The 16051-nt window shown below is 44.8% G+C and overlaps 1 long non-coding RNA gene across 1 annotated transcript; it reads right to left on the reverse strand.

Moving 5' to 3' along the window:
- Positions 1 to 2724: 2724 nt before the first annotated feature.
- Positions 2725 to 14714, reverse strand: LOC139539184 (uncharacterized). The gene is made up of 2 exons (XR_011667883.1): positions 13985 to 14714; positions 2725 to 6695 (listed from the first exon to the last, which is right to left on the reverse strand). It is a non-coding gene; the product is annotated as an uncharacterized lncRNA (long non-coding RNA).
- Between the last annotated feature and the right edge of the window lie 1337 nt (positions 14715 to 16051).

The raw sequence follows: 16051 nt of genomic DNA on the forward strand, positions 1-16051 counted from the left end.
GAGTTCCTGCAAGACAGGAATGCCAGTGTTCTGCCACAGCCAGCGAAGAGCCTGGATCTCAATCCCATTGAGCATGTCTGGGTCCTGTTGGATCGAAGGGTGAGAGATAGGGCCACTCCCCCAGAAATGTCGGGGAACTTGCATGTGCCTTGGTGGAAGAGTGGGGTAACATCTCATAGCAAGAACTTGCAAATCTGGTGCAGTCCATGAGATGCACTGCAGTACTTAATGCAGTTGGTGGCCACACCAGATACTGACTGTTACTTTTGATTTTGACCCCCCCTTTGTTCAGGGACACATTATTCAATTTCTGTTAGTCACATCTCTGTGGAACTTGTTCAGTTTATGTCTCAGTTGTTAAATCTTGTTATGTTAATACAAATATTTACACATGTTAAGTTTGCTGAAAATAAACGCAGTTGACAGTGAGAGGACGTTCTTTTTTTGCTGAGTTTATGTTGTAGCTTAGACCCTATTTTACATCTTCGGAAGTTGTAGTTGAGGACTTGGTGGACTGGATATTCTTTAGGGTTAGGTTTTACTTAGCACTGCGTTCTCTTCCAGGTGCTTGTAAGGGCACAGATGACAGACCTGTAGGATTCCAGTTGAGGTTGTTTAATGACGCTGATTCACATAGAGCAGTAACGGCACAGCACAGCGTATTGCTTTACAATTTTGTTAACCAAGAATGTTTACGGTTCTGAAAAGGGGGAAATTAAATACAATAGTAAATGGCAGGTCATCAAAAAGAAAGGAGGACCAAGGCACTCTTCATATAATTAATTAAAATGCCTTTATTAGTATAGCATGTTCAATAGAAACAAAGTTGTTTAAAAACCGACGCGTTTCGGCTGCATGGCCTTCGTCAGGGAGTACAGAAAAAGGAGAATACAATGTCCTCTTTTGAAAGGCTTTTCCAATTAGCCCTAATTAGAAGAGGGAGTGGTTACCAAATTGGACACACCTAGTAAGCAATAATATACACATGAAAAGGTGAAATACTGTAGCTATGTTATCATGAGCATACAACTCCAAGCTAGAAGCATCAGAACACCCAGAGAGGCAGTTCCAACCCTAACCATGACTGGGAGAAGTGTCCAGAACAAGAAAGCAATATATTCCACAGTACTCCAGACCACAGCAAAACATGAACAACAGTCCAAACATAGCTAGAGGGCAATTGAGCAAAATGTCCACTAGATGACAGCAAATGGATCCATCACGACCCTACAGGAAGGGTGAGAAATCCATATCTTCATTTAAACCAGGGTACTTAGTGGCCTGTAGTTTGTAAATCCAAAAACTTTCCCTTTGGTTTAACTGTTTAAGACGGTCCCCTTTTCTAATAGAGGCCGGAACATGATCAATACCCATAGCTTGTAGGGAGGCAGGGTTACCATGGTGTAAGGACTTGTAGTGCCTTGCCATGGGGTAGTCTTCATTGCCTACCCGTATGGCGTACTTGTGTTCCGCCAAGCGATCTTGAAGGCGTCTCTTTGTCCGTCCAATGTAGAACACCTTGCACTGTGGACATTCCAGTCTATAGATGACATGAGTGGTTTTGCAGTTAATAAAATGCTTGAGGTAATACTCCATTTTAGAAGCTGTGTCAACAAAATACTTTTTCTGTGCAATATTACTGCAATGGTTGCACTGGTAACATTTAAAAGAGCCCTTGGGTTTGTGGTCAAGCCAAGTTTTTTGAGAGTCACCCGGAAGATAACTGTGGACTAATTTGTCATTTAGGGTAGGACATCTCTTAAAGCTTATGACTGGTGGTTCAGGAAAGACTTGGCGTAGTAGCGTATCACTTTGGATGATTCCCCAATTATTTTTAATGATTCTTTTAATGTTCTCTGCTTCAGTGCTGTATTTTGTAACAAAATACACTCTCTCTGATGTATCACGAGGCACTCCTCTTCGTAACAAGTTCTCTCTGTCAAGTAATCCAGCCCTTATACCTGCATCTTTCAGGACCTGAACGCTGTAGCCCCGATCCAAAAAGCGATTCTCCAATTCAGCAGATTTGACACTGTAGTCTGTTTCCTGATCGCAAATTCTACGGACTCTTTGGAATTGGCCATATGGAATATTCTGTAAATGGCAGGTATAGGCTTAATACAACCTCCAATTACATAACATATTGTAGCAATATTATTTATAGCTTATCTGCTGCACATGCCAATACAACCTAACAACATGGCTGTGACTTCACTAATGAATGATCAGAGGTGTGCAACTACAGTACACAGTACTACTGAGCAGCACCATCATCCTCACACAACTGCATGAACTTGAATGTGTAATGCATCCACAAGGCTCATTGCTAACAAAATACCCACATAATATATACAGTATACATCCATATAACCACAGGGCATAAGACTAGACACTGAAATGCTAAATGTCTGAAATGAGATGACAGAAACAACAGGGTTAGCAAGTTTACAGTTGCTAGCTCGCGGTAAAAAGGCGAATTAGCATAACAAAGGAGTGCGTCCACAACACAGAATTGTAAGAAATATGAACTCACCTTTCTGAAGGACGCACACTGGCCTTGGCTAAAACAAAGAACACGAACTAAAGGTAATCACAGGAGATGGCTGGAACTTACCACGACACAGCCTCATATAAATAAGAATTTGTTCTCAACTGACTTACCTAGTGTTGATAATTGGATATGGAGAAGGGTGAGCCGGTCAAGGATCGATTCGGACAAGGTGGTAAATTGTATGACAAGTGACAGTTTTATTCAGAGTGAAGATATCTGGTACAAGCGTATACGGTCTCGTTCCTTTAGCTCATAGAGAACCTCCAGAAAAAAGCCCAGATAACAGAATGCATAGACATTTTATACAACACAGAAAGTAGGTTGAGTCTGGAAGTTCTGGTCCTTTGGTTGGTTCTGGACAGGTTGTTGTCTTCTCAGATTGGTCCTGATGAGCTGGACGTCATCCTTCTGAGTCTTGCAACAAAAGTTCTTTGTTATCAAAATGTTCAGCTAAAACAGGAGATTTTGTGTGTGCGTAGTCAGCCCTCTGTCCTTGAGTATGTGTGTGTGTCTGCACCCTTTTCTTATCAGTGTTTCTGAATGTTCTGTGTCAGCCATCTGTCTCTGGGTGTGTGAGAAACCCTGCTTAGAAAGAAGTTAGTTATAACAATGTAATAGCAATATGCTTGTGTTATTTTCAAATGGTATTTATTACAAATCCCTCTCTTCACGTCTCCAAAGAGACGTGACATAAACTAGGTAAAAGTAAGAAAAGCAAAAGTAAACAACCAGGGAAACTTTCTCAGAGAGAAAGTTTTGATTCCCTCTCTTCACGTCTCCAAAGAGACGTGACATAAACTAGGTAAAAGTAAGAAAAGCAAAAGTAAACAACCAGGGAAACTTTCTCAGAGAGAAAGTTTTGATTCCCTCTCTTCACGTCTCCAAAGAGACGTGACATAAACTAGGTAAAAGTAAGAAAAGCAAAAGTAAACAACCAGGGAAACTTTCTCAGAGAGAAAGTTTTGATTCCCTCTCTTCACGTCTCCAAAGAGACGTGACATAAACTAGGTAAAAGTAAGAAAAGCAAAAGTAAACAACCAGGGAAACTTTCTCAGAGAGAAAGTTTTGATTCCCCTCTCTTCACGTCTCCAAAGAGACGTGACATAAACTAGGTAAAAGTAAGAAAAGCAAAAGTAAACAACCAGGGAAACTTTCTCAGAGAGAAAGTTTTGATTCCCTCTCTTCACGTCTCCAAAGAGACGTGACATAAACTAGGTAAAAGTAAGAAAAGCAAAAGTAAACAACCAGGGAAACTTTCTCAGAGAGAAAGTTTTGATTCCCTCTCTTCACGTCTCCAAAGAGACGTGACATAAACTAGGTAAAAGTAAGAAAAGCAAAAGTAAACAACCAGGGAAACTTTCTCAGAGAGAAAGTTTTGATTCCCTCTCTTCACGTCTCCAAAGAGACGTGACATAAACTAGGTAAAAGTAAGAAAAGCAAAAGTAAACAACCAGGGAAACTTTCTCAGAGAGAAAGTTTTGATTCCCTCTCTTCACGTCTCCAAAGAGACGTGACATAAACTAGGTAAAAGTAAGAAAAGCAAAAGTAAACAACCAGGGAAACTTTCTCAGAGAGAAAGTTTTGATTCCCTCTCTTCACGTCTCCAAAGAGACGTGACATAAACTAGGTAAAAGTAAGAAAAGCAAAAGTAAACAACCAGGGAAACTTTCTCAGAGAGAAAGTTTTGATTCCCTCTCTTCACGTCTCCAAAGAGACGTGACATAAGCTATGAATGGCGTTTAATTAGTCATCAGTCCAATAGCCTGGCTCAGCATCCTCCAGGGCAAGCATAGGAAACATCTGTCCCTTCTCTGCCTGGTTGGGATCAATAGCATTAGTTATGATCCTAGTGGTCAGCGTTCGAATACATGGAATGCAGCAGCATCCACAAAGCACCAGTATCGCAGTGAAGACAGATATAGATACCAGTATGGAGGAAACAAGCATCTTATATTTCCCAAACGCATCCATCCAAGAGTCCCACATAGAGGTGTCAACCCCGGAGTGGTGCTTCATCTTCTCATTAAGTGTACGAAGACCCTCTAAGGCAACAGTAAGACTACCATCAGTGGCAGTGTTGTTAGGTATAAAGGTGCAACACTGTTCACCAAACATAGAGCATACACCTCCCTTCTCAGAGAGTAGCATGTCTACTGCAATGCGGTTTTGGAAGGCCATCAAGCTGGTAGCCTCCAATTGGCCATGTACCGCCTCAAAGCCTTGCTGGGTCCAATTGCCTAGTTTTTGGACATTAAAATGGATATAGTTAATCCTGTCAACATTTTTATTAATGGTGCACCACCAGCAAAATGATGATTCAAAACCCGCGGCTACTTGGTCAACCAGTTTATACTCATCTGGTACCCCCCTGGGGACTCCAATTGCATCAATGTACGTTGGGTCCCCAGCAGCAGGGCCCACCGTGCGCTTGGTCCTGATAGGCCAATATTCAGGACCCAGAGCTTGTATACGGGTGAGCAGATCTCGGACGCCTATGGGGTAAACTGAGATGGGCAACAGAAGAGTTACAAGTGCACAGGTACCCGTGGCATTGTGGGGAAGTCTGTCCAACAGACTAGTTCCCCCACACCACCACCACACATCAGCTCTAGGCACTGGTTTAAAAATTGCCGTAAGCATGTGAGTGTACCAGCACCAACTATCAGGGAGCTTACCCAACAATGTCCCTCCACCTGTTATGTTTATGCATGTAAAGTTAGCTCTAGCCACACTGGAGGAGAATATCGGTTTCTTGACCACCGTGGTGACTACCGGATAAACAGTGTCCCACTGTGAACACTTCTCAGGTGGGTTGTCTTTGTCCATAAGGGGCAATAGACAGTCTCCGCTAATAGCGGCTGGGACTATGCGGAGCAATGGCCTAGCTCCCATGCAAACTACGCAGCTTTGCCGGGTCATGTTAGCTGCTTGTTCGGTCAATAGTAGCCAATTGTTATAGAAACCTGAGATTCCGGTGGCAGTAAGAATGGTATCATCAGGGGTGGTATGAGTGGTGACCATATTAATAGGACCCCAATCGCCCTTCCCCTTAGATGTTAAAACGGTAAACCGGTCAGTAATAGCAGAGGGCTGAGCCTGCTGTGTAATACAGATTTTTACTGGCCAGTAGAGTAGATCCTTGCTAGAATCTACATGTGGTGCCAGTATAAAATCCTGACAACCCGTCCCAGTACCTGGTCGAATAATTAGTGTTAGACCCCAATTATGTAATCCAGTCCTAGTCAGTGACAATCTTTGTCGCCAGATAAGAACTGCTTGCCCTGATGAATAACTGGACCAGTCAGGACCAGTCTCAGCGACCAGGCTCTTCCATGACCACTCCTGAAACCCCCCTTTTGTCATATACCAGTTAAATCTGGTGTATTCCAGAGCATGCCCTCCCAGGCCATTCCTAGCTTTTCCCAAATACCCCCAAGACAGTGTAATGGTGGTGGTCACATTAGCGGGTACACATAATGTTGTGCTTTTTTTTTGTTTGACTTTACAGTAGGAGGTGGTAGAGGTCACTTGTCGTTTATGTATGTGGTGGCTGTGGCTTACATTCTGATCTGGCCTCAATGTGTCGGAGTGCAGGTTGGTCGGACGTGTGGTTGTGGCATTGAATGTGTCGTTAGGTTTACTAGTGGGTGTACTGGATGTCTGTGTTATGTGCTGTACTGACCAGAGTATGATTCCTAGGGTAACCCCAGTAGTTATAGCCAGCAAAACAAAGAGTGGAGCAGAGCACCCCAACCTTTCCAATGGTGGTCTGTTCCTCCTCCTCTGTCTATCCCCTCCGGTATCTGAAGATGGGAGTCTCCTCCACATATTCAGATAGTGTGGGTGTCAAGTATTTGATCCGAAATTAATGTGATTAAATCACTTCTGACTTCAGTCAGGGTTCTGGAAGGAGTTGGTGCTGGTGTACAATGTGTCAAGTGGTGCCAAGGTGCGCCTAATTTACCTTTGACCTGGACTGAGTGTGAAGTAACCTCCTTCACTTCGTACGGTCCAGTCCACCTGGGATCTTGCCACTTTCTCTTGTGGACCTTGATCCTTACCCAGTCACCAACCTTTACCTTCGATGGTTCTGGATCTCCCGACAGCTCCCCGTCTTGGACTCTGTGTATCTGTTTGGAGAGAGCTGCAGACAGTTCCGTCAATTTTCTTACATAATCAGACATACCTATCTGGTGTACATCAAGAGGGGGCATATGACCTCCCTCTCTTGGTGGACCTGGCATAACTCTTCCTGTCATTATCTCATGGGGTGAAAGATGTGTCCCTGCTCCTGGTGAGGACCTCATGGCCATCAACGCAAGGGGCAGGGCTTCCACCCACGTCAATTTTGAACCTGCACACACCTTAGCTATCTTAGCTTTCAAAGTTTGGTTGCAGCGTTCCACAAGGCCTTGAGATTGGGGCTTATACACAGAACCAAACTTGTGTATGATGCCGAATCTCTCCTCCACCTGTCTCAGGTGTTGGTTTGAAAAGTGGGACCCATTGTCGGATCTTATTTGTCTAGGGACCCCATATCTTGGTATGAGCTCAGTCTGTAACCACTTAATGACAGACTTCCCATCCTCCTTGGCTGTTGGAATAGCTTCTACCCATTTGGAAAACCTATCTACCATCACTAGTAAATATCTCTTCCCTCCTCTTACATTGTCTGCACCCATATCTGTATAATCTATGCTGATATCTTGGAAACAGGCACTTGGCACTGGGTAGGATCCCATAGGAGTCTGATAAGGTTTCTTTGGATTGTGACTTCCACAGATGTCACAACTGTCACAGAAGAGGTCCGTCATGTCCTTCATAAAAGGATGCCACCAAATGTGGGATACCTTCTGCAAAGTCTTAAGTTTCCCCTCATGGGTGGGCCCATGAGCTTCTCTTATCAGTTCTGGGCAGAGATTTGCTGGAGCCACCAGTCTGCCATCATGGCACCTCCAAAGTTCATCAGGACCCTTGGTGGCTCCCTTTTGTCCCCAGACTGAATGCTCATACGGTCCTGCAGACAGCTGTAGTTCCTTTATATGTTGGTTGGTCAGTTCAGTCTGTGCTGGGGGTGCTTGTAACACCATTTGTCTTGGAGTGTAGCCTCCTGCAGCTTTGGCAGCCTGGTCAGCAGCATCATTTCCCATGCTGACTCTGCTATTCAATACTTGATGTCCTTTGCATTTCATGATAGCCACCTTCTTTGGTAGGGATACAGCTTTAATGAGTCGCTCCATTTGAGACTTGTGCTTGATTGGTAGATTCCCTGTGGTGGTGTAATTTCGTCTGACCCATTGGGGTCCATCGGTGTGTACTGCTCCATGAGCATAGGCCGAGTCAGTGTATATGTTAACTGTCTTTCCTTCTGCCTTTTCCAGTGCTTGAGTTAGTCCAATGATTTCAGCCAATTGGGCAGATGCAGGCTGAGGTATAATTCCTGATTCCAGGGTGGCATGGGTTTTGTCCTGAAACTGTTGTACTACTGCATAGGCCGCAATGTTCCCATCAAGTCCTCTGTAACAGCAGCCGTCAGTATACAGCCACAAGTCAGGTAGGATTATGGGCTCATTTCCCAAATCAGGTCTCAGCTTGAGTTCTTGTGCTGCTCTTTCCTCGCAGGAGTGTGCCAGTCCTTCTTCTGTGTTGAGTGCATCAGCCATGTTTTTGTCTGTGTTAACAAACGTGATGTGAGACTGAGTACATTTGTTCTGAATTTTGTTTTTTCTTTCTGCGCTGAAGGTAAATTCCTTGGCCGTTAGATATGCTGCAACGCCATGGTGAGTGTGAATCTCCATCTTGTGGCACATCACCAGGTGGGCAGTTTTTTCAATGGCTTTTGCCACTGCAGCCACATACCTGGAGCACGTGGTTTGCCCTGTTTCAATGTGGTCAAGCTTGGCGGAATGATACATCAGTACTCTTCTCTCCCCCTCTTGTTTCTGAAAAAGGATAGAGGATGTAAATCCCTCCTTTTCAGAAACATCCAAGTGGAAGACTTTTCCATAGTCAGGTGAGGTTAGTGCAGCAGCAACAGATAAGTCAGTTTTCAGCAGGCCAAATGCTGTGGATGCCTCAGGAGTCCATACCAGTGAGGCATGTAGGTTTCTTGGGCCAGCTTCCCGGACTATCTCCCTTAATGGTTCAGTTCTTGAAGTGTAGTCTGGGATATGAGTACGGCTGTAACCAGTCAGGCCCAAGAAGGACAACATTCCTGCAACAGTGGTAGGTCTTGGATGATGTAGAATAGAGTCTCTGTGTGATTTTGAGAGCCCTGCTCCATCTCCTGAGATTTCCCTCCCCAGGAACAGAACAGTGCGCCTACATGCCTGAACTTTAGCCATTTTGACTTTGTATCCCTTGGCAGCCAGGAAGTCCAGCAGAGTTTTAGTCATTTCCAGGCAGAGATCTGAAGTGGGAGCCCCCAGCAACAGATCATCAACGTATTGTATGAGTATCACGCCCTCTGGGATTTTTAGCTCTGCCAGGTGTGTCTTCAGGATGTGATTGAAGATTCCGGGAGAACAACGGTAACCCTGGGGCAGAACCGAATACGTATACTGCTGATTTTCGTAGGTAAAAGCAAAGAGAGGCTGGGATGCTTCATCCAATGGGATGCTAAAGAATGCATTGGCCAAGTCTACTACTGTGAAGTACTGGTGTTTTGGTGATAGATTGCTCAAAGTAATGTGAGGATCAGGTACTGGGAGATCCACAGCCAAGGTGACTTCATTCACTGCTCGGAAGTCCTGCACCATCCTGTACGTTTCTCCACCTGCTTTGAGAACAGGAAGGATAGGGGTGTTCCAAGGGGACTGAGTCTGATAGATACATCTTGCTTCCAGCAAGCCCTCGATGGTGGGTCTGATTCCCTCAGTCTGTTCAGGCTTCAGTCGGTACTGTGCTCGGTATATAGGAATTTGGGCTGGATTGAGTAACTTAATGGTAACTGGTTCCACATCCAGACACCCCACATCGAATGGTGTATGAGTCCATATTGATTTGTCAATGGAATCTAGGACAACTGGTGAAGATGGATGGTCTGAGTATGGCTTACCATGGTGTCTTGGTAAGGTGAGTCGTTCAGGTCTGCATTGTTCTTCTGTGTCCACCATGGTCAGCCTCCACATTTCCTCACTAGTGGCTTTCAACAGTCCTGGTGTGGTTGTAGGCTGCCAGGTGAGTTTGGAGGCTCTCCTTATCATGGGTCCCAAACTCCTGGCCTCATAGCCATTTCCTACTGCCATGGTGACATGAGGGGCAGAGTCTGGTCCCAATAGATACCAGGGCTTCAGATTAGCTGGAAGTATGACTGGGGCAGCCACCCCCTCGGGTCCGCAGACAATGGAAACACAGCGGATGGTGGGAGTCAGATGCATCATGTTGTCATCCCAGTCCTGGGTGTAAGGCGTGTCTTCGTCATCAGTCACATTGAGCGTGCAGTGTAGTTCAGCTTGGGGAGGTTTGTAAGGGTGTAGAGAGTATATGAGTTTCCTCATAAGGTTGAACTGGTATTGTACAGCGGGAGTCGAGGGTCCAGTTGAGAGACATCCCAACCAGTAGATTTCCTGGGTCATGGATGGTACTGGGGTTTCCAGGATTGGCAACATTAGAATTCTTCCCCTTGGGATTGATGTAACGGAGACTTCAACCCCCTTTTCAGTAAGGTAAATTGCACATCCTAGTCTACAGAGTAGATCCCTTCCTAGTAAGTTGATTGGGCAGTTTGGACAGTGTAGGAACTGGTGTCTCAATTTCGAAGGGCCCCACTGGAATAGCAATGGTGTTGTTTTGAACTGTGCTTCGGGTCTTCCTGATACCCCCACCACCTGTATAGATTCTGAAGACAGGGGTTGGTGAGATCTGATGGCAGAGTATGTACATCCAGTATCCACCAGAAATTGATGTGTAACACCTTCCACCTCACATGTCACTGTGGGTTCCGTAAAAATAGAAAAGTGTTCGACATCAGTCTCACCAGGTGATGGTGGGCAACTTCATTCCCAGGGAGGGTAGCCTTCAGACATTCCCTGGAAAGGTGGGCTTGGACCAGCTGGTCCAGTTGGAGCGGCCAAGGGTGCATCAGGGTGGTTATATAGTGGTTGGTAGTACCCTGGTCCCGGAGCCCTAGGGCCCCCTCTTCCTCTTGGGGCGTATCCCCTCGCCCGGTTTGCCAAGAACTGTTGCTGCTGTTGGGTCACAGGGTATGGGCAAGTCCTAACCCCATGTCCCAGTTGGCCACAGTTGTAGCATGCCCAGGTCGTCCTGGGTCCCAATGGTCTGGGACCCCACTGTTGTGGTGCAGGGTATGTTGGCTGGGCGTACCCGGCTCCTCCATATCCTGGCCCTTGGGGAGGATATACTGCTTGTGGGTATGGTGCCGGTGGTGCTTGGTACGCGACTGGAGGTGGCTGAGGAGGAGTCACGGGACTTGGCACGGGAGAGGACACCAACATCTTAGTGACAGTTTTTTCTATTATCTGGGATATGTCTGGTTGGTCTTCTGCAACCATCTGTTTCTTGGGCCTTTCTGTCTTTTGCGCTTCCTTCAGCTGGAGTTTTAACAGTTGAACCTGCAGAGATTGAACTTGTGTGTCGGCGGTCCCCTTGTCCTTGTTGTATTGGGTGATGTGATGATGAACATGGGAGTTGAACAAAACCGTTGACATAGCCAGCAACCCTACAGTTGCCCTTAGTTTGGTTCTTACCTCAGAAGGGGTTCCATTCACCACCATCTCCTTCCACATGTTCAGGGTGGTTTCACTTTTGTCATAGGGTTCTGTATGCACAGTCCTCCAGGTGGTCTTAGCTCTGTCGAGGTACTGTGCAGCCTGTTCCCCAGACTCCAGCATGAAGGAAGTTAGGGTTGCATAGTTTCTCTCGGTTGGGTAGGCTCTTCTTAGTTCATCCCAGAGTGACTGCTGGTATACCTCTGGGGCAGTGGCTCCCCCTTTCGCTCCCAATCCTGCGTTATTGATCAGGACAGTCATGGTGGTGTGGTCGGTTGCCCGTGCCAACAGGGCCTTCATGTCACCCAGTGCCATCCTGACTCCTGACGTCAATGTCTGCAGTTGGAGCAGCCAGGCAGAGGCTCCTTCATGGAGACTTGGTAGGGCTTCCATCAGAGCTGTCAGGTCCTGCAGCTTCCATGCCACATATTGTTCACTATTTCCATTGGCCCCCATTCGGAGTGGCATTTGAGCTGCAGCATATATGTTGAGGTCCTTCCCAGCTTTTTGTAGTCTTTCTTTCTTTTCAGCCTGACGTGCTGATCTCCTTGGTCCAGTCTCCCTTGGACTGTCATGTTCCCTTTCTACCAGGTCATTAAGGTTGGTAGACTTACCCACAAATATTCCTTCTAGTTGGTATGGGCCTTCTTCTCCTGGTGACATCTCCTGCCCCCTGGCCCCTTCCCACATCTCCCCAGCTGTCTCGTCTTCGTCTTCTCCTTGTTCCTCTGGTAGGTTTGAAGCTGGACAAAGGTATTCACCTTGGAGACGTATCATGCTTGAATCGTTCTCATACTCCCCTCTTTGAGACCACGAACCCAGTGATGAGGTTCCCTGCGAGGCCAATGGAGAAAAGAGTGGCAATGTTTTGTCCCTCGGTCCTCCACTCCGTCCTTGGGATTCATTCAGGCAGCTGATGTGTCCTCTTGATGTGGAGCCTCTGTCGTTGAGACGGATGAGATCCTTCTCCTTGGGTGATGATGCATCCCTCAGATATCGATCACTGAGACATTTTGGTTGTGATGTGTCAGGGCATCTGGGAGAGGCATGGTGTCTTCTTTCCCCGACTGTGATATCTTCACATATCAAGTTTCCCCCTTCCAGTTCCATCTCCATCCTTCCCTCTAGTTTACCACCATGCACCACAAAGACTGGGGCCTGTACACTAGGCGTCAGGATTGAATGCATGGCTGGGGTGTATGGTGGAGGGTTGGTGACCTCTGCTGGTAAAGGTGGGTATAGGGAACCCAGTGTGGGTGGTGCCGAGGGCGGTCCGCTGCTCCCTTGTGTAGCCTCCATCGACTCCCCCTCTTCTGTGCTAGATACTACCCCCATCATTTCCGTTTTTTTGTTCAGTTGTGCTCTCCTCGCCTCCTCTACCGCCCATGTCCCCATTTTAAGTTCTACTTCTGCTCTCTCTCGTTGTTTAGTCCCTTCTTTTCTAAACACATGCCTTTTGTTCAGTTCTACCTCCCTGTCCCTAGCCTCCTGCACTGCCTCTCTCAGTCCACCCTCCATCGTACTCAATTGGGCCCGGCTCGGCGGCCCCCCTCCTAGATAACCTGCCTGTGTCCATTTTAACTTCAACCCCTCCCAAACCTTCTTTATAGTATTCCACTGTTCTTTTCCCCCTGACCTGTCTTGTAGCTTTTGATCTAGAAAATCGTTAAATTTAAGCTTTGGAGTATTTGGGGTCGTCATATTGTCATGTATTTTATATTTTAACTTTTATCTCTATATTTTAAATCATCTGATTAAATTTCATCACTATATTTAGACTATCTGAATGTACTTAGCCCGTCACTGGTAAATACCCGTGATGAATTCTTGGAGACACGTACTCTGTCTTATCTCAGAGTTCCTCCCTCGTACACTCGGAATTTAATTTTTCTATGTATCGTTTGTTTATCAGGCGTTGTGGAACGTGCAAAATTTCTCAGTCCTAATAATATTCTTTCTCAGTTTAAACCAACACCAATAATTTTTACATGTATACATTAAACATTTACATTTTTCCCACTATGAACATTACCCTTTAGACGTTGAACACTTAGACTTTAGACATTGGAAACATTACACTTAAACATTGAACATTTTTCAACCTGGCGCCTACAAACACAAATAGACTATTCTTCACCGGACAATCGCCCGGACTATTGAATAAGTCTAGCCTACTCCTCACCGGACACAAGCCGGACCATACTAATAGGTCTTGACAAACTTTACCCCACTCGTCACTGGTCACAGCCGGACTATATGAATGGGGATGGAACAAGCCTATCCTTCACCGGCTGAATAGCCGGACTATTGAATAGTGCCTATCCCAATTTTAAGCCTACCCTTCACCGACTGAATAGCCGGACTATTGAATAGTGCTTACTATATTCCTCACCGGTCACAAGCCGGACTATACGAATAGATCTTTTTATCACATTAAGCCTATTCCTCACCGGTCACAAGCCGGACTATATAATAGCGCTTTTAACACAAATTAAGCCTATTCCTCACCGGTCACAAGCCGGACTATATAATAGCGCTTAAGACTTACAAATTATTCCCACATATGTTCACTTCACTGTCGTTCACATGTCATCTATGCTCATAAATTTAAACAAGAATTCTTACCCAGACTCGGTACCACTGATCAAAATTTGGAAGAACTATACGACAATATGCAAAGTTTGATTTAACTGGTCTTGCTTACCTTATTTATGGTCGACCAGGAGATCAGTTTCTCGAGCTGAGCAGAACTGCTGTCCTCCCCCCAAAAGATTTCACCTGTCCTCCGTGAACCGTCCTTTCACCAACTCGCCCCCTCACATCTATATCAACCACTCTGGACCGGGTATCTAGGCAACCATCCTCTGCTACCATGTTTCTGTTGATAATTGGATATGGAGAAGGGTGAGCCGGTCAAGGATCGATTCGGACAAGGTGGTAAATTGTATGACAAGTGACAGTTTTATTCAGAGTGAAGATATCTGGTACAAGCGTATACGGTCTCGTTCCTTTAGCTCATAGAGAACCTCCAGAAAAAAGCCCAGATAACAGAATGCATAGACATTTTATACAACACAGAAAGTAGGTTGAGTCTGGAAGTTCTGGTCCTTTGGTTGGTTCTGGACAGGTTGTTGTCTTCTCAGATTGGTCCTGATGAGCTGGACGTCATCCTTCTGAGTCTTGCAACAAAAGTTCTTTGTTATCAAAATGTTCAGCTAAAACAGGAGATTTTGTGTGTGCGTAGTCAGCCCTCTGTCCTTGAGTATGTGTGTGTGTCTGCACCCTTTTCTTATCAGTGTTTCTGAATGTTCTGTGTCAGCCATCTGTCTCTGGGTGTGTGAGAAACCCTGCTTAGAAAGAAGTTAGTTATAACAATGTAATAGCAATATGCTTGTGTTATTTTCAAATGGTATTTATTACACTAGTTAAATAAAGGTTAAATAAAAAATTAATAAAAATATGTATATACTGTACCTTATACCATCTATTGCACCTTGCCTATGCCGCTCGGCCATCGCTCATCCATATATTTATATGTACATGTTCTTATTCCATCCCTTTAAATTTGTGTGTATTAGGTAGTTGGAGAATTGTTAGATTACTTGTTAGATATTACTGCACTGTCGGAACCAGCAGCACAAGCATTTCGCTACACTCGCATTAACATCTGCTAACCATGTATATGTGACCAATAAAATTTGATTTGATTTGACTTATCACGGCTTCTGTACTTTCTCTCGTTACTACCTTCTCCTCAGTTAGAGATCACCCAGCATGCTCTGCTCCCGGTGGGCGGGGCTACAGCTCTCATGTGAAGAACTAATACTTGGTTTCAATAGTCTTTCGTACAGAGGTGTTTGTGCTGTTTCCGCTGTCGGTTGAGACATATAATATTCTTGAATACAGACTGGGTGTCATGTTTTGGCTGATAAATGTAATAAAATATGAATAAAATGTACATTTCAACATTCAAATGATTCCACAAAGATGGTTGGAGGTCCACACATCAGAGAATGTCGATTTGAGTGGGAATATCCATTGTTATACATTTAGCTGTCAATCTTTCATAGGTAACCTATTGAAATCATAGAAATATAGATAATATAATAGACCTTCCTATTCAAGTTGACTTTCCATTTTGGGTGGACCGGCAGCCATCTTTCTGGTAGTAATAGACGGTTAAAAATTACATTACATTTGAATGGTGTACCAGCTAAATTGCAGTGGTCTGAAGGGATAGGTCCATTCTATTAATATTTGTATTATTATTATTGAAATGACACCCAGCCTGTATTCGAGAGTATGCTGTGTCTCAACCGATGACTGGCATAACACAGACACCTCAGATGATGTAAAATAGTGTCTAAGCTACAACATTTGTGAAAATGATACAAATCGGAATCTATGCGTTTTTAGATAATTGACGTTAAAGGTTAAAAAATGACAATTTTATATTTAAAAACTTTCCCCCCCAAGAAATCATAGAATAGTTTGACAACCCTGTTTATAGGCTTTCAAATGATATCCAACTCAACCGTTTATCTTTTTCAGTAATTAAGACATGGCTTTACACAATTACTGTTGTTGTTTAAGCAATCCAACAACAGTCCATTATAAATCGCAATCTGGGTCAGGTGGGCATAATTTGAAAGGTTGTTTTATTGGTGACCCTGTGAAATGCACCATAGACCACTAGACAGCGCCATCTTGACCTGTGTGTGCCTTACGAATTTCATTCTTTCCTCATCCCTGTTTAAGACATTATAGACTT

The sequence above is a fragment of the Salvelinus alpinus genome, chromosome 14 (assembly GCF_045679555.1).
Source record: "Salvelinus alpinus chromosome 14, SLU_Salpinus.1, whole genome shotgun sequence".
Lineage (NCBI taxonomy): Eukaryota > Metazoa > Chordata > Actinopteri > Salmoniformes > Salmonidae > Salvelinus > Salvelinus alpinus.